Consider the following 22,325-nt stretch of genomic DNA (forward strand, 5'->3'; position numbering starts at 1 on the left):
TGTTAGGACTCTTCACTGTCAGGATGGCCGAGTGGTCTAAGGCGCTGTGTTTAGGCCACAGTCTCCTCTGGAGACGTGGGTTCGAATCCCACTTCTGAAATGACTTTTGGAGATATAATCTTCTTCATCAGGATAAAATCTGATGGAAGTTGCTTCTGTTTGTCTTCACCTGTGACGTTATTCTGTCCTCGTCTAGTCAAGAGAGCTTGGGTTTCTCATATATTTCTGTTGTACAAAGTCTTGCTGATAAAGTGCAATCCTTACCGAATGAGCTTATGACCCATGTAAGAGCTCATCTAGAAGAGTCATTCTCTTGTATTCCCTGGCCAGACAGGCCATACAAATTTGGAAGAATGCCAAGCACCTGGTAGACAGCTGGACTCCAGCACACTTACAGCAATTTCCTCAGGGCAGTGATCAGGGGCTGCTTAGATTTGCGAATTCCACCCTATGTTGTGACATTGAGATCCCTTGTTGAATTTGCTTTAGTCAGCCAAGATGTGGCTATTGACTCAATTTCAAAGCAGCTTTGGGCCGTTCAAGTGGCTGGTGAATAGCACTTTCTCTTTGTACTCATTAAAGGTCTAAAGAGTTCTTCATAGGTACTGCTCTGTATGGATTGTTCAAAGATCTGTTGGAAATGCTTATAATGGGATAAATAAATTGAGGGCATGCCTTTTCGGTACCCCACTTGCATGGCTGTCTGGCTTGTGGAAGGTGCTGCAAATGCAAGTCAGGATGGCTGAGTGGTCTAAGGCGCTGTGTTCAGGACGCAGTCTCTTCTGGAGACGTGGGTTCAAATCCCACTTCTGACAAACCTGTGTTTAATCTTCTTTTTTCTTGAGGGAGAAAATCAGATCATTTCCCTCACATGGGCTTATATGGTTGTCTTTTTGGAAAAGTGCAGTGAGTTTTTTTCTTGCTATAGCCACTTATGGCCTAAGATGTGTGTTTTTTTTGTTCACACTATCTTTCTCACTATGTAGATGGACAAGCAACATGTGGTCAGGATGGCCGAGTGGTCTAAGGTGCTGCGTTAAGGCCGCAGTCTCTCCTGGAGGCGTGGGTTCGAATCCCACTTCTGACAAAACTTTAAGTCCATTTTGTCTCTGCGTTCCTTCAGAATCTCAGCTAAAAATTGGCAGTGCATATAATATCTGATATAATATCTGAATAAGTACCAAACTTCAGTTTCAACTGCAAATGAATTTGCCCAATTCTGTCTTCAAGCTCGTATAATATTCTTCTAGCACTAGTGGTGTTTTATGTGTTTTTTGGGGGGTGCCTAAAAAATCCCTTTTATTGAAGAAATGGCTTACATTCAGTCTTGTGATATTTTTGGTTTCCAATAAGTAGATTTTTAATTTTATGTAACCTCATTTTCTAATGATCCATTCAAGAGATGTTTCCACTATGAAATGAAGAGCAAGGGGAAAGAGCACAAATGATAGAGCCAGTGAGTGAGATGGGGTGTTGAGGAAGGAGAGAATGAAACAAAGACAGAGTGAGTGAACGGCAGGTAGGCATAGAAGAGGAGACTAGAAGTGAAGGTGACTTGCTTTTCCCTGCTCTTGACCTCCCACCCATCTCAAACCAATCACAAACATACCTTCTATGCAACGTTGGTATGCAGAACTTCACTCCTCAGCCAGTGAGGGTGAGTCCCAAGCCAGGGGCTAGAGAGCAAAAGAATGGATGTGCTCAGACGTTCCTTGCTAGGGACAGTTGATCTGAAACAAGGCCTGCTCTCTTGTTTCCAGCAAGGATCTAGAAATTCTGCATGAATCTGCAAGGCACATTGACAGCATAAATTTGGATAAACTGCCCCACCTTCTGCCTTCCTACTTCCTGAGCAGTAGGTGTTTGTGTATAAAGAGAGAAGTCGCAGGCAAGATAATTTTGTGAGTAGGATACAGAACCCTAAATAGCTGGTGAGAGGTATAAGTTATTCTAAAAGCATAAAAACAGTACACCTGTGAAATGAAATGCTTTCATATGTGATCTTCTGTGTTTATTGTCCTGTGCAAAAAGTTGCACCTTGTGTTTGAAGGTTGAAATTATTTCAAGCTTGCATGGACGCAGAAATTTTTGAGTGACTTTTATACATTTCTTAGGACTCTTCACTGTCAGGATGGCCGAGTGGTCTAAGGCGCTGTGTTTAGGCTGCAGTCTCCTCTGGAGGCGTGGGTTCGAATCCCACTTCTGAAATGACTTTTGGAGATATAATCTTCTTCATCAGGATAACATCTGATGGAAGTTGCTTCTGTTTGTCTTCACCTGGGACGTTATTCTGTCCTCGTCTAGTCAAGAGAGCTTGGGTTTCTCATATATTTCTGTTGTACAAAGTCTTGCTGATAAAGTGCAATCCTTACCGAATGAGCTTATGACCCATGTAAGAGCTCATCTAGAAGAGTCATTCTCTTGTATTCCCTGGCCAGACAGGCCATACAAATTTGGAAGAATGCCAAGCACCTGGTAGACAGCTGGACTCCAGCACACTTACAGCAATTTCCTCAGGGCAGTGATCAGGGGCTGCTTAGATTTGCGAATTCCACCCTATGTTGTGACATTGAGATCCCTTGTTGAATTTGCTTTAGTCAGCCAAGATGTGGCTATTGACTCAATTTCAAAGCAGCTTTGGGCCGTTCAAGTGGCTGGTGAATAGCACTTTCTCTTTGTACTCATTAAAGGTCTAAAGAGTTCTTCATAGGTACTGCTCTGTATGGATTGTTCAAAGATCTGTTGGAAATGCTTATAATGGGATAAATAAATTGAGGGCATGCCTTTTCGGTACCCCACTTGCATGGCTGTCTGGCTTGTGGAAGGTGCTGCAAATGCAAGTCAGGATGGCTGAGTGGTCTAAGGCGCTGTGTTCAGGACGCAGTCTCTTCTGGAGACGTGGGTTCAAATCCCACTTCTGACAAACCTGTGTTTAATCTTCTTTTTTCTTGAGGGAGAAAATCAGATCATTTCCCTCACATGGGCTTATATGGTTGTCTTTTTGGAAAAGTGCAGTGAGTTTTTTTCTTGCTATAGCCACTTATGGCCTAAGATGTGTGTTTTTTTTGTTCACACTATCTTTCTCACTATGTAGATGGACAAGCAACATGTGGTCAGGATGGCCGAGTGGTCTAAGGTGCTGCGTTAAGGCCGCAGTCTCTCCTGGAGGCGTGGGTTCGAATCCCACTTCTGACAAAACTTTAAGTCCATTTTGTCTCTGCGTTCCTTCAGAATCTCAGCTAAAAATTGGCAGTGCATATAATATCTGATATAATATCTGAATAAGTACCAAACTTCAGTTTCAACTGCAAATGAATTTGCCCAATTCTGTCTTCAAGCTCGTATAATATTCTTCTAGCACTAGTGGTGTTTTATGTGTTTTTTGGGGGGTGCCTAAAAAATCCCTTTTATTGAAGAAATGGCTTACATTCAGTCTTGTGATATTTTTGGTTTCCAATAAGTAGATTTTTAATTTTATGTAACCTCATTTTCTAATGATCCATTCAAGAGATGTTTCCACTATGAAATGAAGAGCAAGGGAAAAGAGCACAAATGATAGAGCCAGTGAGTGAGATGGGGTGTTGAGGAAGGAGAGAATGAAACAAAGACAGAGTGCGTGAACGGCAGGTAGGCATAGAAGAGGAGACTAGAAGTGAAGGTGACTTGCTTTTCCCTGCTCTTGACCTCCCACCCATCTCAAACCAATCACAAACATACCTTCTATGCAACGTTGGTATGCAGAACTTCACTCCTCAGCCAGTGAGGGTGAGTCCCAAGCCAGGGGCTAGAGAGCAAAAGAATGGATGTGCTCAGACGTTCCTTGCTAGGGACAGTTGATCTGAAACAAGGCCTGCTCTCTTGTTTCCAGCAAGGATCTAGAAATTCTGCATGAATCTGCAAGGCACATTGACAGCATAAATTTGGATAAACTGCCCCACCTTCTGCCTTCCTACTTCCTGAGCAGTAGGTGTTTGTGTATAAAGAGAGAAGTCGCAGGCAAGATAATTTTGTGAGTAGGATACAGAACCCTAAATAGCTGGTGAGAGGTATAAGTTATTCTAAAAGCATAAAAACAGTACACCTGTGAAATGAAATGCTTTCATATGTGATCTTCTGTGTTTATTGTCCTGTGCAAAAAGTTGCACCTTGTGTTTGAAGGTTGAAATTATTTCAAGCTTGCATGGACGCAGAAATTTCTGAGTGACTTTTATACATTTCTTAGGACTCTTCGCTGTCAGGATGGCCGAGTGGTCTAAGGCGCTGTGTTTAGGCTGCAGTCTCCTCTGGAGGCGTGGGTTCGAATCCCACTTCTGAAATGACTTTTGGAGATATAATCTTCTACATCAGGATAACATCTGATGGAAGTTGCATCTGTTCGTCTTCACCAGGGACGTTATTCCGTCCTCGTCTAGTCAAGAGAGCTTGGGTTTCTCATATATTTCTGTTGTACAAAGTCTTGCTGATAAAGTGCAATCCTTACCAAATGAGCTTAGGACCCATGTAAGAGCTCATCTAGAAGAGTCATGCTCTTGTATTCCCTGGCCAGACAGGCCATGCAAATTTGGAAGAATGCCAAGCACCTGGTAGACAGCTGTACTCCAGCACACTTACAGCAATGTCCTCAGGGCTGTGATCAGGGGCTGCTTAGATTTGCGTATTCCACCCTATGTTGTGACATTGAGCTCCCTTGTTGAATTTGCTTTAGTCAGCCAAGATGTGGCTGTTGACTCAATTTCAAAGCAGCTTTGGGCCGTTCAAGTGGCTGGTGAATAGCACTTTCTCTTTGTACGCTTTAAAGGTCTAAAGAGTTCTTCATAGGTACTGCTCTGTATGGATTGTTCAAAGATCTGTTGGAAATGATTATAATGGGATAAATAAATTGAGGGCATGCCTTTTCGGTACCAAACTTGCATGGCTGTCTGGCTTGTGGAAGGTGCTGAAAATGCAAGTCAGGATGGCCAAGTGGTCTAAGACTCTGCGTTCAGGTCGTAGTCTCTTCTGGAGGCGTGGGTTCAAATCCCACTTCTGACAAACCTGTGTTTAATCTTCTTTTTTCTTGAGGGAGAAAATCAGATCATTTCCCTCACATGGGCTTATATGGTTGTCTTTTTGGAAAAGTGCAGTGAGTTTTTTTCTTGCTATAGCCACTTATGGCCTAAGATGTGTGTTTTTTTTGTTCACACTATCTTTCTCACTATGTAGATGGACAAGCAACATGTGGTCAGGATGGCCGAGTGGTCTAAGGCGCTGCGTTAAGGCCGCAGTCTCTACTGGAGGCGTGGGTTCGAATCCCACTTCTGACAAAGCTTTAAGTCCATTTTGTCTCTGTGTTCCTTCAGAATCTCAGCTAAAAATTGGCAGTGCATATAATATCTGAATAAGTACCAAACTTCAGTTTCAACTGCAAATGAATTTGCCCAATTCTGTCTTCAAGCTCGTATAATATTCTTCTAGCACTAGTGGTGTTTTATGTGTTTTTTGGGGGGTGCCTAAAATATCCCTTTTATTGAAGAAATGGCTTACATTCAGTCTTGTGATATTTTTGGTTTCCAATAAGTAGATTTTTAATTTTATGTAACCTCATTTTCTAATGATCCATTCAAGAGATGTTTCCACTATGAAATGAAGAGCAAGGGGAAAGAGCACAAATGATAGAGCCAGTGAGTGAGATGGGGTGTTGAGGAAGGAGAGAATGAAACAAAGACAGAGTGAGTGAACGGCAGGTAGGCATAGAAGAGGAGACTACAAGTGAAGGTGACTTGCTTTTCCCTGCTCTTGACCTCCCACCCATCTCAAACCAATCACAAACATACCTTCTATTCAACGTTGGAATGCAGAACTTCACTCCTCAGCCAGTGAGTGTGAGTCCCAAGCCAGGGGCTAGAGAGCAAAAGAATGGATGTGCTCAGACGTTCCTTGCTAGGGACAGTTGATCTGAAACAAGGCCTGCTCTCTTGTTTCCAGCAAGGATCTAGAAATTCTGCATGAATCTGCAAGGCACATTGACAGCATAAATTTGCATAAACTGCCCCACCTTCTGCCTTCCTACTTCCTGAGCAATAGTTGTTTGTGTATAAAGAGAGAGGTCGCAGGCAAGATAATTTTGTGAGTAGGATACAGAACCCTAAATAGCTGGTGAGAGGTATAAGTTATTCTAAAAGCATAAAAACAGTACACCTGTGAAATGAAATGCTTTCATATGTGATCTTCTGTGTTTATTGTCCAGTGCAAAAAGTTGCCCCTTGTGTTTGAAGGTTGAAATTATTTCAAGATTGCATGGACGCAGAAATTTCTGAGTGACTTTTATACATTTCTTAGGACTCTTCACTGTCAGGATGGCCGAGTGGTCTAAGGCGCTGTGTTTAGGCTGCAGTCTCCTCTGGAGGTGTGGGTTCGAATCCCACTTCTGAAATGACTTTTGGAGATATAATCTTCTTCATCAGGATAACATCTGATGGAAGTTGCATCTCTTCGTCTTCACCTGGGACGTTATTCCGTCCTCGTCTAGTCAAGAGAGCTTGGGTTTCTCATATATTTCTGTTTTACAAAGTCTTGCTGATAAAGTGCAATCCTTACCAAATGAGCTTAGGACCCATGTAAGAGCTCATCTAGAAGAGTCATGCTCTTGTATTCCCTGGCCAGACAGGCCATGCAAATTTGGAAGAATGCCAAGCACCTGGTAGACAGCTGTACTCCAGCACACTTACAGCAATGTCCTCAGGGCTGTGATCAGGGGCTGCTTAGATTTGTTTATTCCACCCTATGTTGTGACATTGAGCTCCCTTGTTGAATTTGCTTTAGTCAGCCAAGATGTGGCTGTTGACTCAATTTCAAAGCAGCTTTGGGCCGTTCAAGTGGCTGGTGAATAGCACTTTCTCTTTGTACTCATTAAAGTTCTAAAGAGTTCTTCATAGGTACTGCTCTGTATGGATTGTTCAAAGATCTGTTGGAAATGCTTATAATGGGATAAATAAATTGAGGGCATGCCTTTTCGGTACCAAACTTGCATGGCTGTCTGGCTTGTGGAAGGTGCTGAAAATGCAAGTCAGGATGGCCGAGTGGTCTAAGGCGCTGCGTTCAGGTCGCAGTCTCTTCTGGAGGCGTGGGTTCAAATCCCAATTCTGACAAACCTGTGTTTAATCTTCTTTTTTCTTGAGGGAGAAAATCAGATCATTTCCCTCACATGTGCTTATATGGTTGTCTTTTTGGAAAAGTGCAGTGAGTTTTTTTCTTGCTATAGCCACTCATGGCCTAAGATGTGTGTTTTTTTTGTTCACACTATCTTTCTCACTATGTAGATGAACAAGCAACTTGTGGTCAGGATGGCCGAGTGGTCTAAGGCACTGCATTAAGGCCGCAGTCTCTCCTGGAGGCGTGGGTTCGAATCCCACTTCTGACAAAACTTTATGTCCATTTTGTCTCTGCGTTCCTTCAGAATCTCAGCTAAAAATTGGCAGTGCATATAATATCTGAATAAGTACCAAACTTCAGTTTCAACTGCAAATGAATTTGCCCAATTCTGTCTTCAAGCTCGTATAATATTCTTCTAGCACTAGTGGTGTTTTATGTGTTTTTTGGGGGGTGCCTAAAAAATCCCTTTTATTGAAGAAATGGCTTACATTCAGTCTTGTGATATTTTTGGTTTCCAATAAGTAGATTTTTAATTTTATGTAACCTCATTTTCTAATGATCCATTCAAGAGATGTTTCCACTATGAAATGAAGAGCAAGGGGAAAGAGCACAAATGATAGAGCCAGTGAGTGAGATGGGGTGTTGAGGAAGGAGAGAATGAAACAAAGACAGAGTGAGTGAACGGCAGGTAGGCATAGAAGAGGAGACTAGAAGTGAAGGTGACTTGCTTTTCCCTGCTCTTGACCTCCCACCCATCTCAAACCAATCACAAACATACCTTCTATGCAACGTTGGTATGCAGAACTTCACTCCTCAGCCAGTGAGGGTGAGTCCCAAGCCAGGGGCTAGAGAGCAAAAGAATGGATGTGCTCAGACGTTCCTTGCTAGGGACAGTTGATCTGAAACAAGGCCTGCTCTCTTGTTTCCAGCAAGGATCTAGAAATTCTGCATGAATCTGCAAGGCACATTGACAGCATAAATTTGGATAAACTGCCCCACCTTCTGCCTTCCTACTTCCTGAGCAGTAGGTGTTTGTGTATAAAGAGAGAAGTCGCAGGCAAGATAATTTTGTGAGTAGGATACAGAACCCTAAATAGCTGGTGAGAGGTATAAGTTATTCTAAAAGCATAAAAACAGTACACCTGTGAAATGAAATGCTTTCATATGTGATCTTCTGTGTTTATTGTCCTGTGCAAAAAGTTGCACCTTGTGTTTGAAGGTTGAAATTATTTCAAGCTTGCATGGACGCAGAAATTTCTGAGTGACTTTTATACATTTCTTAGGACTCTTCACTGTCAGGATGGCCGAGTGGTCTAAGGCGCTGTGTTTAGGCTGCAGTCTCCTCTGGAGGCGTGGGTTCGAATCCCACTTCTGAAATGACTTTTGGAGATATAATCTTCTACATCAGGATAACATCTGATGGAAGTTGCATCTGTTCGTCTTCACCAGGGACGTTATTCCGTCCTCGTCTAGTCAAGAGAGCTTGGGTTTCTCATATATTTCTGTTGTACAAAGTCTTGCTGATAAAGTGCAATCCTTACCAAATGAGCTTAGGACCCATGTAAGAGCTCATCTAGAAGAGTCATGCTCTTGTATTCCCTGGCCAGACAGGCCATGCAAATTTGGAAGAATGCCAAGCACCTGGTAGACAGCTGTACTCCAGCACACTTACAGCAATGTCCTCAGGGCTGTGATCAGGGGCTGCTTAGATTTGCGTATTCCACCCTATGTTGTGACATTGAGCTCCCTTGTTGAATTTGCTTTAGTCAGCCAAGATGTGGCTGTTGACTCAATTTCAAAGCAGCTTTGGGCCGTTCAAGTGGCTGGTGAATAGCACTTTCTCTTTGTACGCTTTAAAGGTCTAAAGAGTTCTTCATAGGTACTGCTCTGTATGGATTGTTCAAAGATCTGTTGGAAATGATTATAATGGGATAAATAAATTGAGGGCATGCCTTTTCGGTACCAAACTTGCATGGCTGTCTGGCTTGTGGAAGGTGTTGAAAATGCAAGTCAGGATGGCCAAGTGGTCTAAGACTCTGCGTTCAGGTCGCAGTCTCTTCTGGAGGCGTGGGTTCAAATCCCACTTCTGACAAACCTGTGTTTAATCTTCTTTTTTCTTGAGGGAGAAAATCAGATCATTTCCCTCACATGGGCTTATATGGTTGTCTTTTTGGAAAAGTGCAGTGAGTTTTTTTCTTGCTATAGCCACTTATGGCCTAAGATGTGTGTTTTTTTTGTTCACACTATCTTTCTCACTATGTAGATGGACAAGCAACATGTGGTCAGGATGGCCGAGTGGTCTAAGGCGCTGCGTTAAGGCCGCAGTCTCTACTGGAGGCGTGGGTTCGAATCCCACTTCTGACAAAGCTTTAAGTCCATTTTGTCTCTGTGTTCCTTCAGAATCTCAGCTAAAAATTGGCAGTGCATATAATATCTGAATAAGTACCAAACTTCAGTTTCAACTGCAAATGAATTTGCCCAATTCTGTCTTCAAGCTCGTATAATATTCTTCTAGCACTAGTGGTGTTTTATGTGTTTTTTGGGGGGTGCCTAAAATATCCCTTTTATTGAAGAAATGGCTTACATTCAGTCTTGTGATATTTTTGGTTTCCAATAAGTAGATTTTTAATTTTATGTAACCTCATTTTCTAATGATCCATTCAAGAGATGTTTCCACTATGAAATGAAGAGCAAGGGGAAAGAGCACAAATGATAGAGCCAGTGAGTGAGATGGGGTGTTGAGGAAGGAGAGAATGAAACAAAGACAGAGTGAGTGAACGGCAGGTAGGCATAGAAGAGGAGACTACAAGTGAAGGTGACTTGCTTTTCCCTGCTCTTGACCTCCCACCCATCTCAAACCAATCACAAACATACCTTCTATTCAACGTTGGAATGCAGAACTTCACTCCTCAGCCAGTGAGTGTGAGTCCCAAGCCAGGGGCTAGAGAGCAAAAGAATGGATGTGCTCAGACGTTCCTTGCTAGGGACAGTTGATCTGAAACAAGGCCTGCTCTCTTGTTTCCAGCAAGGATCTAGAAATTCTGCATGAATCTGCAAGGCACATTGACAGCATAAATTTGCATAAACTGCCCCACCTTCTGCCTTCCTACTTCCTGAGCAATAGTTGTTTGTGTATAAAGAGAGAGGTCGCAGGCAAGATAATTTTGTGAGTAGGATACAGAACCCTAAATAGCTGGTGAGAGGTATAAGTTATTCTAAAAGCATAAAAACAGTACACCTGTGAAATGAAATGCTTTCATATGTGATCTTCTGTGTTTATTGTCCAGTGCAAAAAGTTGCCCCTTGTGTTTGAAGGTTGAAATTATTTCAAGATTGCATGGACGCAGAAATTTCTGAGTGACTTTTATACATTTCTTAGGACTCTTCACTGTCAGGATGGCCGAGTGGTCTAAGGCGCTGTGTTTAGGCTGCAGTCTCCTCTGGAGGTGTGGGTTCGAATCCCACTTCTGAAATGACTTTTGGAGATATAATCTTCTTCATCAGGATAACATCTGATGGAAGTTGCATCTCTTCGTCTTCACCTGGGACGTTATTCCGTCCTCGTCTAGTCAAGAGAGCTTGGGTTTCTCATATATTTCTGTTTTACAAAGTCTTGCTGATAAAGTGCAATCCTTACCAAATGAGCTTAGGACCCATGTAAGAGCTCATCTAGAAGAGTCATGCTCTTGTATTCCCTGGCCAGACAGGCCATGCAAATTTGGAAGAATGCCAAGCACCTGGTAGACAGCTGTACTCCAGCACACTTACAGCAATGTCCTCAGGGCTGTGATCAGGGGCTGCTTAGATTTGTTTATTCCACCCTATGTTGTGACATTGAGCTCCCTTGTTGAATTTGCTTTAGTCAGCCAAGATGTGGCTGTTGACTCAATTTCAAAGCAGCTTTGGGCCGTTCAAGTGGCTGGTGAATAGCACTTTCTCTTTGTACTCATTAAAGTTCTAAAGAGTTCTTCATAGGTACTGCTCTGTATGGATTGTTCAAAGATCTGTTGGAAATGCTTATAATGGGATAAATAAATTGAGGGCATGCCTTTTCGGTACCAAACTTGCATGGCTGTCTGGCTTGTGGAAGGTGCTGAAAATGCAAGTCAGGATGGCCGAGTGGTCTAAGGCGCTGCGTTCAGGTCGCAGTCTCTTCTGGAGGCGTGGGTTCAAATCCCAATTCTGACAAACCTGTGTTTAATCTTCTTTTTTCTTGAGGGAGAAAATCAGATCATTTCCCTCACATGTGCTTATATGGTTGTCTTTTTGGAAAAGTGCAGTGAGTTTTTTTCTTGCTATAGCCACTCATGGCCTAAGATGTGTGTTTTTTTTGTTCACACTATCTTTCTCACTATGTAGATGAACAAGCAACTTGTGGTCAGGATGGCCGAGTGGTCTAAGGCACTGCATTAAGGCCGCAGTCTCTCCTGGAGGCGTGGGTTCGAATCCCACTTCTGACAAAACTTTATGTCCATTTTGTCTCTGCGTTCCTTCAGAATCTCAGCTAAAAATTGGCAGTGCATATAATATCTGAATAAGTACCAAACTTCAGTTTCAACTGCAAATGAATTTGCCCAATTCTGTCTTCAAGCTCGTATAATATTCTTCTAGCACTAGTGGTGTTTTATGTGTTTTTTGGGGGGTGCCTAAAAAATCCCTTTTATTGAAGAAATGGCTTACATTCAGTCTTGTGATATTTTTGGTTTCCAATAAGTAGATTTTTAATTTTATGTAACCTCATTTTCTAATGATCCATTCAAGAGATGTTTCCACTATGAAATGAAGAGCAAGGGGAAAGAGCACAAATGATAGAGCCAGTGAGTGAGATGGGGTGTTGAGAAAGGAGAGAATGAAACAAAGACAGAGTGAGTGAACGGCAGGTAGGCATAGAAGAGGAGACTAGAAGGGAAGGTGACTTGCTTTTCCCTGCTCTTGACCTCCCACCCATCTCAAACCAATCACAAACATACCTTCTATTCAACGTTGGTATGCAGAACTTCACTCCTCAGCCAGTGAGGGTGAGTCCCAAGCCAGGGGCTAGAGAGCAAAAGAATGGATGTGCTCAGATGTTCCTTGCTAGGGACAGTTGATCTGAAACAAGGCCTGCTCTATTGTTTCCAGGAAGGAACTAGAAATTCTGCATGAATCTGCAAGGCACATTGACAGCATAAATTTGCATAAACTGCCCCCCCTTCTGCCTTCCTACTTCCTGAGCAGTAGTTGTTTGTGTATAAAGAGAGAGGTCGCAGGCAAGGTAATTTTGTGAGTAGGATACAGAACCCTAAATAGCTGGTGAGAGGTATAAGTTATTCTAAAAGCATAAAAACAGTACACCTGTAAAATTAAATGCTTTCATATGTGATCTTCTGTGTTTATTGTCCTGTGCAAAAAGTTGCACCTTGTGTTTGAAGGTTGAAATTATTTCAAGCTTGCATGGACGCAGAAATTTCTGAGTGACTTTTATACATTTCTTAGGACTCTCCACTGTCAGGATGGCCGAGTGGTCTAAGGTGCTGTGTTTAGGCTGCAGTCTCCTCTGGAGGCGTGGGTTCGAATCCCACTTCTGACATGACTTTTGGAGATATAATCTTCTTCATCAGGATAACATCTGATGGAAGTTGCATCTGTTCGTCTTCACCTGGGACGTTATTCCGTCCTCGTCTAGTCAAGAGAGCTTGGGTTTCTCATATATTTCTGTTGTACAAAGTCTTGCTGATAAAGTGCAATCCTTACCAAATGAGCTTAGGACCCATGTAAGAGCTCATCTAGAAGAGTCATGCTCTTGTATTCCCTGGCCAGACAGGCCATGCAAATTTGGAAGAATGCCAAGCACCTGGTAGACAGCTGTACTCCAGCACACTTACAGCAATGTCCTCAGGGCTGTGATCAGGGGCTGCTTAGATTTGCGTATTCCACCCTATGTTGTGACATTGAGCTCCCTTGTTGAATTTGCTTTAGTCAGCCAAGATGTGGCTGTTGACTCAATTTCAAAGCAGCTTTGGGCCGTTCAAGTGGCTGGTGAATAGCACTTTCTCTTTGTACGCTTTAAAGGTCTAAAGAGTTCTTCATAGGTACTGCTCTGTATGGATTGTTCAAAGATCTGTTGGAAATGATTATAATGGGATAAATAAATTGAGGGTATGCCTTTTCGGTACCAAACTTTCATGGCTGTCTGGCTTGTGGAAGGTGCTGCAAATGCAAGTCAGGATGGCCAAGTGGTCTAAGACTCTGCGTTCAGGTCGCAGTCTCTTCTGGAGGCGTGGGTTCAAATCCCACTTCTGACAAACCTGTGTTTAATCTTCTTTTTTCTTGAGGGAGAAAATCAGATCATTTCCCTCACATGGGCTTATATGGTTGTCTTTTTGGAAAAGTGCAGTGAGTTTTTTTCTTGCTATAGCCACTTATGGCCTAAGATGTGTGTTTTTTTTGTTCACACTATCTTTCTCACTATGTAGATGGACAAGCAACATGTGGTCAGGATGGCCGAGTGGTCTAAGGCGCTGCGTTAAGGCCGCAGTCTCTCCTGGAGGCGTGGGTTCGAATCCCACTTCTGACAAAACTTTAAGTCCATTTTGTCTCTGCGTTCCTTCAGAATCTCAGCTAAAAATTGGCAGTGCATATAATATCTGAATAAGTACTGTTGTATAGCTCCTATATATCCTTATATCGTGTTAAGTTAGCATAGGTACATTTGAGATTTAAACGCCATTTTTCCTTTCTTGCAACTTCTGCACACGACCCTTAATTGTTGACTTAGCTTTCAACCTAGTGGTTTGCCGTGGTGTATGTGAGAATAATATGTTATTGCTCTGATATCAGTCTTGTTTAATAAACCATGTCTGCACGGAGAGTGCTGAAGTTTCAGGAGCAACACGATATGGAATTGTTATGAGGTCTGATCTCCACGCTTTCATAGTCATAACACAAGTGCAGCCTTTGCCAACTTGGGCTTGAGGCGGGATTGATATTGCTTTGCACGAGAATTGTTAACACACTTGATGCGGTGCACATGCAGAGAGAGCTGGTGTATGCTGATGTGATTCCTTCATGCTAGGACACTAAGGTATGGGCCCGCCCTAAAACAACCCAAAGAGACCTTCTTAGATAATAATATAATATATGTGTTAGGGAGGGTGAGATATAAGTGTTGTTAACTCTTATTCATTACAGCATGTTAACATGCTGTCACCATTCGCTTTTTATGTCTTAGTAACTATGCTGATAATTTTGCTACTGATAATAAGTATACTTGTATTATCAAAGATACTGCGCCTGAGAAGACGGCATTAGTAAATAAACATTTCAAATGCACATGTGTCTTCTTTACTCCATGATCTGGTTTGTAATGATAATATAACGAAAGAGTGTTCATGAGTCCCACGTACCCTGAGGTACTGTAAGTTCATGTTCTGGTTTGTCTAAACATTGGGTGTTTGATATGTCCAATGAGACACTGTAGCTAGCTCGGTAAGGGGTGAGTTGGTTGCTAAGGTAAGTTTTGGGACATCCTAATTTGCCGAGGTTCCACTCCTCTGTGCACAGTTCTGTGTGAGTACAGAAACCCTGCAACATGGCGCCCAACGGTTTCGGTGGTCTTATATCATGACACTCGAGTAGTTTATCGTTCATGCCTTAACCCCTTCACATCCGTTTCCGGAAAACGGGGTGTTGGTGAAACCTACCTATTTTTTGGAATAGGTCTTTATTCAAGCTTGATTCTTACTTAAACGGTTTCTTTGAATTACTACCCAGTTGTGCTACGAAGTATTCTTTGTGTTTTCTTGTTTCCAATTCTGTAATGGCGGCAGCGGTGGCTATTGCGCAGCATAGTCGCGTAGCGGTACGCAACCATCTTCAGACGTACCAGGTCCCAGTAGATGGGATGGCTGTGATTTTCGTGGTAAGTGCAGATCCGGCGTTTCCTTACGAGTTGTTTTACTCTTGGGTTACGTTTCCGGCTGTGGACGCTAATTCTGGTTTGTACCACTCCTACACCGCCTCGGATGTCCCGGCTGAATATACGCCATACAGGGCATTGGAAATACCTATTGATCATTGGCAGCATCGAGTTTGGTTTGATGGCGCCCTCCCCCACTCTTTGTCCCGTGCGAGGTTAGGTCCACTCTCAATTCCAGGTACTAATTGGCCTGCGTTGGGTGGCTTTACCCCGCACCCGAATCACGGGGCTTGTACCCTGGCAGAAATTCGCAGGCTACATGTAGTTTCCATTTCCGTGATTCGTGCTTTAGTGCAATACATCGGTCGACATCTTCCTGGTGGTCCCCAGGGGGGTGCGGCCGCTCCCATGGAACGAGGCGGAATGCGTCTCAATCCAGTGATGGTAAATTCGGTTTTTGGTGCGCGTCCTGTTGACAACGATGACTTCCCATTCTGGCTAGCAGAGAAGTTTGATCAACTGGAAGCGGTTTTTCCGAATTCTACTCCTGCTGATAAACATAGAATGTTGACGATTACTCTCCCGAAGGATATTACTCCTGAACTTGCTGACTGTGACAGCTGGGGAAAAACATTTGCGGCAGTTTATACAAGGTGCTTCGGCACCCCGTCTATGACTGCCCTGCCTGAAATCGTTAGACGTGTTCAGAATGATCACGGTCCAGAGGCAGCGGTTGAATTGGGTATGCGCCTGTGTGGTTCTTTTGAGATTGTAAGTGATCTCATTCTCTCCAATGTTAAAGGAGATGCAGTTAACTTTCAGGTGTCGAATGCTTTGGCTGCTCTGCCCGATGCCGACAAACCCCGCCAGTTAGCAAAGATTGTGGTGGCCGCTTATAAAACGATTGGCCGCACAAGTAGAGGTCTGAAATATTTTCCAGTGAAGGAGAAAAAACAACCACAGGGGCAATCTGCGGTGACAGATGCCCAGCCAAAGTCCAAGAAACAAAATTGGCCTAAAAAACAGACACAGGGGAAGCAGACAATGCAGACTCAGGGTACTTTTCCTGCAATACAAGCTCCTGCGCCATCCGAAAAAGTTTATGATTTGCGCGACCGCGCGATGATTAAATCACCTGATCGTTTTCAGGGTTCTGATCAACGCTCTCCTCGTTCCTTTCAGGACACATCGGCCCCGAAGACCGGTGGAGGAGGAGGGGGTGGACGTGGACGTGGTGGCCAACAAGGACGTGGTCAGTCCCGCCAGACGGACGGCGCAGTGAAGCAGGAGGATTCTACGCCTAGGCGTCCGCAGTTTGCGAGAAAGAAAGTCGCAGCCTTAACAGCGCATCGATATGCCACAGATAGTGAGAACGCGGCTTCGGAATCTGACGTGGGCTCTGACGTTGCTGGACAGCGCGGCGGAGATAACCATAGTCAGAGAGGCGCTGCGTCCACTACTGAGGGTGACAGCGACTGATGTCTACGTTGTGATAGAAACAGCGGATACGAGACTTGCTCCCCCTGAAAGACTATATGAAATTGTCCTGTTAATTGAAGGTGACATACAGCGTACCGTTAAAGGTGTATTTTGGGAGAATCTGTCTTCTACATATGATATTTTACTTTCGGAGGCTGACTGGCCCCCACCTTTTGTGCTCGCGGCGCCGCGAGGGGAGGAGGTGATCCTACCAAGTTTCGCGAACACTGTCTCGAAAGAGCATGCGCAGCATTTTGCAGAAGAGTGGGCTCGGGCTCTCGCGCCGGCTCTGTACCGTAACCAATGTGGTTGGGATAAATTGTCGCCTTGCCACGAAATTCCGTTGCGGTCTCAGCCGCAGCCTCAACCTCAATATCCCATTCGGCGTGAAGCAAAATCTTCCGTCGCGGAAATCCTTGAACAATTGGAATATCAAGGAGTTATTGAAACGTGTGTGTCACCGATGAATAATCCCCTTTTTACTGTGAACAAACCTGACGGATCATATCGTTTGGTTTTGGATTACCGGCATTTAAACTCGCATTGCCGTAACTGTGCAGTACAGAATACCCACGGCTCTGCCCTAGTGGATAGTCTCGTGCGTAAGCGTTTCAAGACAACGCTTGACATATCCAATGGTTTTTATGCCCACAGATTGGACAGCTTTAGCTCCCAATGGACCAGTTTTACAAGCGCTGGAGTCCAAAAGCAATTCCGGCGTCTTCCAATGGGCTACAAGAATAGTCCTGGTATATTTACCGCTCGAATTGTCTCTATTCTGGAGGCACTCGACCCTGATGCTTTTTCGTATGTGGATGACATATATCTCACAGACGACGATATTTGGGAGCATCTGTGTCGTGTAAATTCTCTTGTTTGCAACTTCGCAGACATGGGTTACAAATTCAACTTTGCAAAATCGCACATTGCTGAACACACAGTGTTGTTTTTGGGCTATGAGCTCAACAATGAAGGTAGAGGTTTGGCTCCTCACTTCTTGGAGAAGTGCGCACAATTGCGCGCACCAACAACACTGAAAAAATTACAATCCTTACTGGGCTTTATGAATTTCGGCAGAACTTACATTCCGGAATATGCCCAGCGTATCAAGCCTTTGTATGCTTTGATACAACCGACTTTCTCTAAATCATGCTGGCTGCCTGAGCATTCAGCCATTTTGCAATCCTTGCAGGCTGATCTGCTCGCTTCTAAATATTTACTGACTCGTGATAACCACACCAACCTGGTCATAAGAATAATTCCTGGGACGGTGGGTTTCACGTACCTCACTTTTAATGAAGGTGACACGGTACCTATTGCTTACAAGTCACACTTGTACACTTCGGCTGAGATGCGGTTTCCCACCATAGAAAAGGTTTTAACTGCTGTACAGATGGCTATTCTAAAGGAACGAGCTCTGTCACAGGGGAAACGCATGCTAGTGGTAACACCCTGTCCTCATTTGGAGGCAGTCACGAAAGCAAGTGTACCAAATTCAAAGGCTTTGCACCCTCGGTGGATTCAGTGGGCTGCGTCATTGTCATCCACGGATGTCATGTTTATTTTTGACGCTTCCTTACGGTCGCAAGAGTACTTGCAGTATGAATTCGTTCACCCTGCTCCTCTGGCGATGCGACCTTTGGAGGACTTCCATTGCATCATTTACACTGATGGGTCGGCGCAGGTTGCGCATGGCTCTAAACATGCCTACGTTTCCGCATGCGCCATTGTGGTCGGTGCTATGTTGAATGATGAGTTCATTTCCAGGGAGGTACACACGTTGCCCCTGGGCGATTGCACCGCACAATTGGCAGAGCTTCGTGCTCTCTTACTAGCTTTGGAGTACGCAGATCCAAGTGTTACTACTCTAATTGTAAGTGATTCTTACTACTGTGTCCAGTCTTACAATGAAAACTTGTTCTTTTGGATTCAAAATGATTTTCATGATTCCAAGGGTAGCACAATAAAACATAAAATGATCTGGGTTCGAGTGGCAGAGCTTAAGGCTATGTTGCCACTCGTTTATGTGATTCATACTCTCGGTCATCAGCGCGTGGGAGTACACGCTGTTGGCAACTCGCTTGCTGATGAAGCGGCGAAATCAGCAGTATCTACATACTTAGTTGCAGCAGTTACTAGGTCTAAAACCAAGATTGATAGCGACATCTTGGCAGCGATTGCTGCCTCTGAGAAGGGAAGTAAACATCCTTCGGGATTCCCTTCGAAGTATAAATACCACTTAAGTCCCGAAAAGGTTCCTTTTGTGACAATTCCTGATGTTGGGGAACGGCTGATTCCCAACTCGGATCGCAGAACAGACTTGATTACAGCGGCTCATGAAGGTGTGGCGTCTGCGCATGCGGGCGTCTCAGCCACTGTAACGCAACTGCAACAACGTTTCTGGTGGCGGGGACTGTACAAACAGACGCGTGATTATGTCCTTCTTTGTGACATATGCCAGCAGATTAAACCTTCAACTGCTACGCGTCCGCCTCAGACTCAGTTGTACATTTCTAATAAACCACTAGGCTGTGTTTATTTAGATCACTGCGGTCCATTTTCATCTGATACTGCGTATAAATACATCTTAGTAGCAGTTGACTCATGCACACGCTTTGTGTGGGTATGGCCACATCGCAGCGCTGATTCCCGGACTGTCATCAGAGATTTGCGTATCTTTATAGGGATTTTTGCCTGTGGTACCTTCCATTCGGATCAGGGTCCGGCTTTCGCCTCTAAGGCGTATAAGGATGCCATGACTTCGATGGGGGTCCAAGTCAAGTTTTCGTCACCCTACAGACCTGAGGGTAATAGTGTAGTTGAACGAATGAACCGTGATTTAAAGCAATCTTTGACAGCCCGAGTTATAGGCACTGGCAGAAACTGGCTGGCTCACCTCTATGGCGTGCAGCGTGCTCTTAATAATCTCCCTAGAAGGTCTCTGGGTGGGCGGACCCCATACGAAATGCTCTTTGGCATCAAGATGTTCGTCCCTGACCTTGACGGTCTAGACTCAGTGGTTCGCGCCACTTCCTTTGACGCAGATGAACATTGCAATGTTTTACAGAATCTACAAAAGACCAGAGACACTCTTGCAAAGGAACATTTGCCCTCCGCTTCGGATGATGCGTTGCAGATCCCGGTAGTTGGCTGGCTACCCCAAGTTGGAGAACTGGTTCGAGAGAAGATCGACAACAAGAAAGAGTTTGGTCCCTCCTATCGAGCTCCAGTCCCAGTGCTTGGAGTGAAGGGCACAAGAACAGTCATTTTACCACCACTTCGAGGTCGTAAGGAAAACAGGTTTATTTCTATTGACAATGTCAAGATACACAGAGTGGCCGATTCTTCTTAGCATGACACCGGCTGTTTCCTGTCCTTCCATTGTGAGAAATTCAATTATGCCCACTGCTTCTAATAATGAACCTGAGGTGGCCATCGAATTACCTGCTGTTTCCAGTCCATTATTGAATAATTTACCAGGAACTAACCTTGATGAGACAGACTATACATACCCCACTGATTTGTCCATGCCTGGCCTGCAAGCTCGTTTAGCCACGGAATCCAGATTTTCATTTGACTCTGCTTCCCTTGCCTCGAAAAAACCCTCTAAAATTGCAGTATATGCTAGCCTGTTTAAAAAACATTTTTTGATACCTCCTTGGATATACATTTGGCTGGTCCTTTTTTCAGTTTACCTTTTTATGTCAATTGGTTTTGTGTTTTATTTTTTTCGAATTATGAATGGACACTATGTCGAGGAGAGAACTTGCATTACTCATTTAAATGGAGCTTTGGCCCCACTTTCCTCTTCACATTCTACACACAGATTAAAAAGAGACTTGACTTTGGTTAACATCACAGCGTGGCCTGTTCTGGATGGAATCGCGTGGGATGCAGTTCGTTTTCAGATTCATGGCCCAACGGAAGTCGTTTATGTCCCTAATGTACTGAGAGTTAATATGGGGGATGTGGTGAAACAAAACATTCGTTCTGATGATTGGGATGTTAATGCTGTGGAAAGTTTGTTTTCTGATTTGAAATACTATGCTGCCTTTGATGCTGAGGATTTATATTTAGAATCTGCTAATTATGGTGAATTGTTCTGTTACCAACATTATGGCAATCACTTCTTACACAAGACATCTTCCCGAAGGGATGCGGTTAATTTTACTCAGTGGGAACATTGCCCAGCACCTACACAAGGGAGTTCAGAAACGTTTCTTAAAAAGTATACTTATTTCACTGACTTTAATCAGTCCAATCCCGAGTCCTTTTATTTTAAATTTCACAAACAGGCACTGTCCAAGGTTCGACTTACAAATACAAAATTGTTGTATTCGAAGGCCTTCCTGGATCAATTAGTTACTGGGGGGTATGAGCTATGGAAGGATACCATAGACCTTAAATCAGTTTGGGGCTCAAGAGCCTGGCAGGTACGAGGCACTGAGGCTTTGCACCGTGCATGTCTCATCCCAAATCATATGTGGTTTTTAAATGAAACCATTTCCCAGACAACATGCTTTGGATTGGCTACATCTAAAAGGTTAAACACCCCGTCTTTCCCGGAGTTGGAGGAATATGAGAATTGGAGTAATTTTACTAAATTGTCCATTAGAGATATACAGGCTCTGCTTCTGAATTCCTCCTTTAACATTTCCAGTATGAATCCCAAGGGTTGGCTGCTTTGGCACCGTAGTGCTGATTCTTGCCAAAAGAGATTTTTAAATATAACTGACGGTTTTAAGGCTGTTAGATCTGATCCCCGTTTTGATTTGAGTCATACTGTCACCTCTTACTCTGTGGGCAAGTTGTGTCAAGCTTGGCTGAAACATTCAACTTTACCTGCGGTTAAGTATCACCTTTCCAAACTGAATGCAGACGTGGATTTGAATGATTTCATTAAGGGCCCAGCTAGTGGCAGGTCGAAACGTTGGTTGTATGGTGTTTACAATGAAATTTGGAAACTCTCACAGATTGAGGCTGCTTCACGCCTTAGGGCTATTGATCAGGCAAATCTTGAGAAAGTTCTTGCAGTTGTTGACAATAGCATTAACGTGCTTTCCTCTAGAATTTACACATTAGATAATATTGTGTCGTCTGTTGTTGATATTGTGCATGATGAAGTATCTGTATTATACCATGGTCAAAATCAATTACGTTCGATCATGCAGTTTGCATGGACACTTCAGACTCTGAAAATGGGTAAAGTTCCCTGGGGATACATGAACGTTTCCTCTTTATTTGCACCGTTTAATTTGACAGACAAACAACGCTTGCTTTCAATGCGTGATGCTTCCTTTTCTATGCTCCATATTGAAAGGTTGGAATCTTTACCTTTTTCTGTGGCAGAGGCCACTGCTGCTACGTGGCTTATCCACGGTTTAATAACGCTGCCTTTTGCTTTATATAAGTTTTCAAATTGTATGAAATATGTGCCAATAGGTCGTTTTGAACCCTTAGGTAGCGGTTTTCTTCATGAGGTCTGGTCACTCCCATACACATACAGATGTTTCAAGGATGAACAAGAGGTTTATCTAACAGGGGATGAGTGTACTGAGACGCCAGATCATTCTTTAATGTGTAGACACATACAGTTACACGGTTCATGTAACAAGGACAGACCGAATATGGCTTGCGTTTTACAGGGCACGCCGGTTCCTGCTATCATCCCCACGTTTAAATTGTTAGAGAATGGTAGTTATTTAATGCTCAATAATGAAAACTGTTGTGGTTTGATTAAAGGTATAGCTTTCATAGTAACGGTTAGTGAGCGAGTTATTTGCTGCAGAAATGTTCTTTATCCTCCCACACGTGAACA

General features: G+C 43.6%; 16 non-coding genes across 16 annotated transcripts; all 16 read left to right on the forward strand.

Moving 5' to 3' along the window:
- The first annotated feature begins 17 nt into the window (after positions 1-17).
- Positions 18-100, forward strand: TRNAL-UAG (transfer RNA leucine (anticodon UAG)). Its single transcript has one exon. It is a non-coding gene; the product is annotated as a tRNA-Leu (tRNA).
- Positions 101-732: 632 nt separating this feature from the next.
- On the forward strand, positions 733-815 carry TRNAL-CAG (transfer RNA leucine (anticodon CAG)). The gene has a single exon. It is a non-coding gene; the product is annotated as a tRNA-Leu (tRNA).
- Positions 816-1,004: 189 nt separating this feature from the next.
- TRNAL-AAG (transfer RNA leucine (anticodon AAG)) lies at positions 1,005-1,087 on the forward strand. The gene has a single exon. It is a non-coding gene; the product is annotated as a tRNA-Leu (tRNA).
- Positions 1,088-2,125: 1,038 nt separating this feature from the next.
- TRNAL-UAG (transfer RNA leucine (anticodon UAG)) lies at positions 2,126-2,208 on the forward strand. The gene has a single exon. It is a non-coding gene; the product is annotated as a tRNA-Leu (tRNA).
- Positions 2,209-2,840: 632 nt separating this feature from the next.
- On the forward strand, positions 2,841-2,923 carry TRNAL-CAG (transfer RNA leucine (anticodon CAG)). Its single transcript has one exon. It is a non-coding gene; the product is annotated as a tRNA-Leu (tRNA).
- Positions 2,924-3,112: 189 nt separating this feature from the next.
- Positions 3,113-3,195, forward strand: TRNAL-AAG (transfer RNA leucine (anticodon AAG)). Its single transcript has one exon. It is a non-coding gene; the product is annotated as a tRNA-Leu (tRNA).
- A 1,038-nt stretch (positions 3,196-4,233) lies between these two features.
- TRNAL-UAG (transfer RNA leucine (anticodon UAG)) lies at positions 4,234-4,316 on the forward strand. Its single transcript has one exon. It is a non-coding gene; the product is annotated as a tRNA-Leu (tRNA).
- Positions 4,317-5,220: 904 nt separating this feature from the next.
- TRNAL-AAG (transfer RNA leucine (anticodon AAG)) lies at positions 5,221-5,303 on the forward strand. Its single transcript has one exon. It is a non-coding gene; the product is annotated as a tRNA-Leu (tRNA).
- A 1,026-nt stretch (positions 5,304-6,329) lies between these two features.
- Positions 6,330-6,412, forward strand: TRNAL-UAG (transfer RNA leucine (anticodon UAG)). The gene has a single exon. It is a non-coding gene; the product is annotated as a tRNA-Leu (tRNA).
- A 904-nt stretch (positions 6,413-7,316) lies between these two features.
- TRNAL-AAG (transfer RNA leucine (anticodon AAG)) lies at positions 7,317-7,399 on the forward strand. Its single transcript has one exon. It is a non-coding gene; the product is annotated as a tRNA-Leu (tRNA).
- Positions 7,400-8,425: 1,026 nt separating this feature from the next.
- TRNAL-UAG (transfer RNA leucine (anticodon UAG)) lies at positions 8,426-8,508 on the forward strand. The gene has a single exon. It is a non-coding gene; the product is annotated as a tRNA-Leu (tRNA).
- Positions 8,509-9,412: 904 nt separating this feature from the next.
- Positions 9,413-9,495, forward strand: TRNAL-AAG (transfer RNA leucine (anticodon AAG)). Its single transcript has one exon. It is a non-coding gene; the product is annotated as a tRNA-Leu (tRNA).
- A 1,026-nt stretch (positions 9,496-10,521) lies between these two features.
- On the forward strand, positions 10,522-10,604 carry TRNAL-UAG (transfer RNA leucine (anticodon UAG)). The gene has a single exon. It is a non-coding gene; the product is annotated as a tRNA-Leu (tRNA).
- A 904-nt stretch (positions 10,605-11,508) lies between these two features.
- TRNAL-AAG (transfer RNA leucine (anticodon AAG)) lies at positions 11,509-11,591 on the forward strand. The gene has a single exon. It is a non-coding gene; the product is annotated as a tRNA-Leu (tRNA).
- Positions 11,592-12,617: 1,026 nt separating this feature from the next.
- On the forward strand, positions 12,618-12,700 carry TRNAL-UAG (transfer RNA leucine (anticodon UAG)). The gene has a single exon. It is a non-coding gene; the product is annotated as a tRNA-Leu (tRNA).
- A 904-nt stretch (positions 12,701-13,604) lies between these two features.
- Positions 13,605-13,687, forward strand: TRNAL-AAG (transfer RNA leucine (anticodon AAG)). The gene has a single exon. It is a non-coding gene; the product is annotated as a tRNA-Leu (tRNA).
- The last annotated feature ends 8,638 nt before the right edge of the window (positions 13,688-22,325 follow it).

The sequence above is a fragment of the Lissotriton helveticus genome, chromosome 8, assembly GCF_964261635.1.
Source record: "Lissotriton helveticus chromosome 8, aLisHel1.1, whole genome shotgun sequence".
NCBI lineage: Eukaryota > Metazoa > Chordata > Amphibia > Caudata > Salamandridae > Lissotriton > Lissotriton helveticus.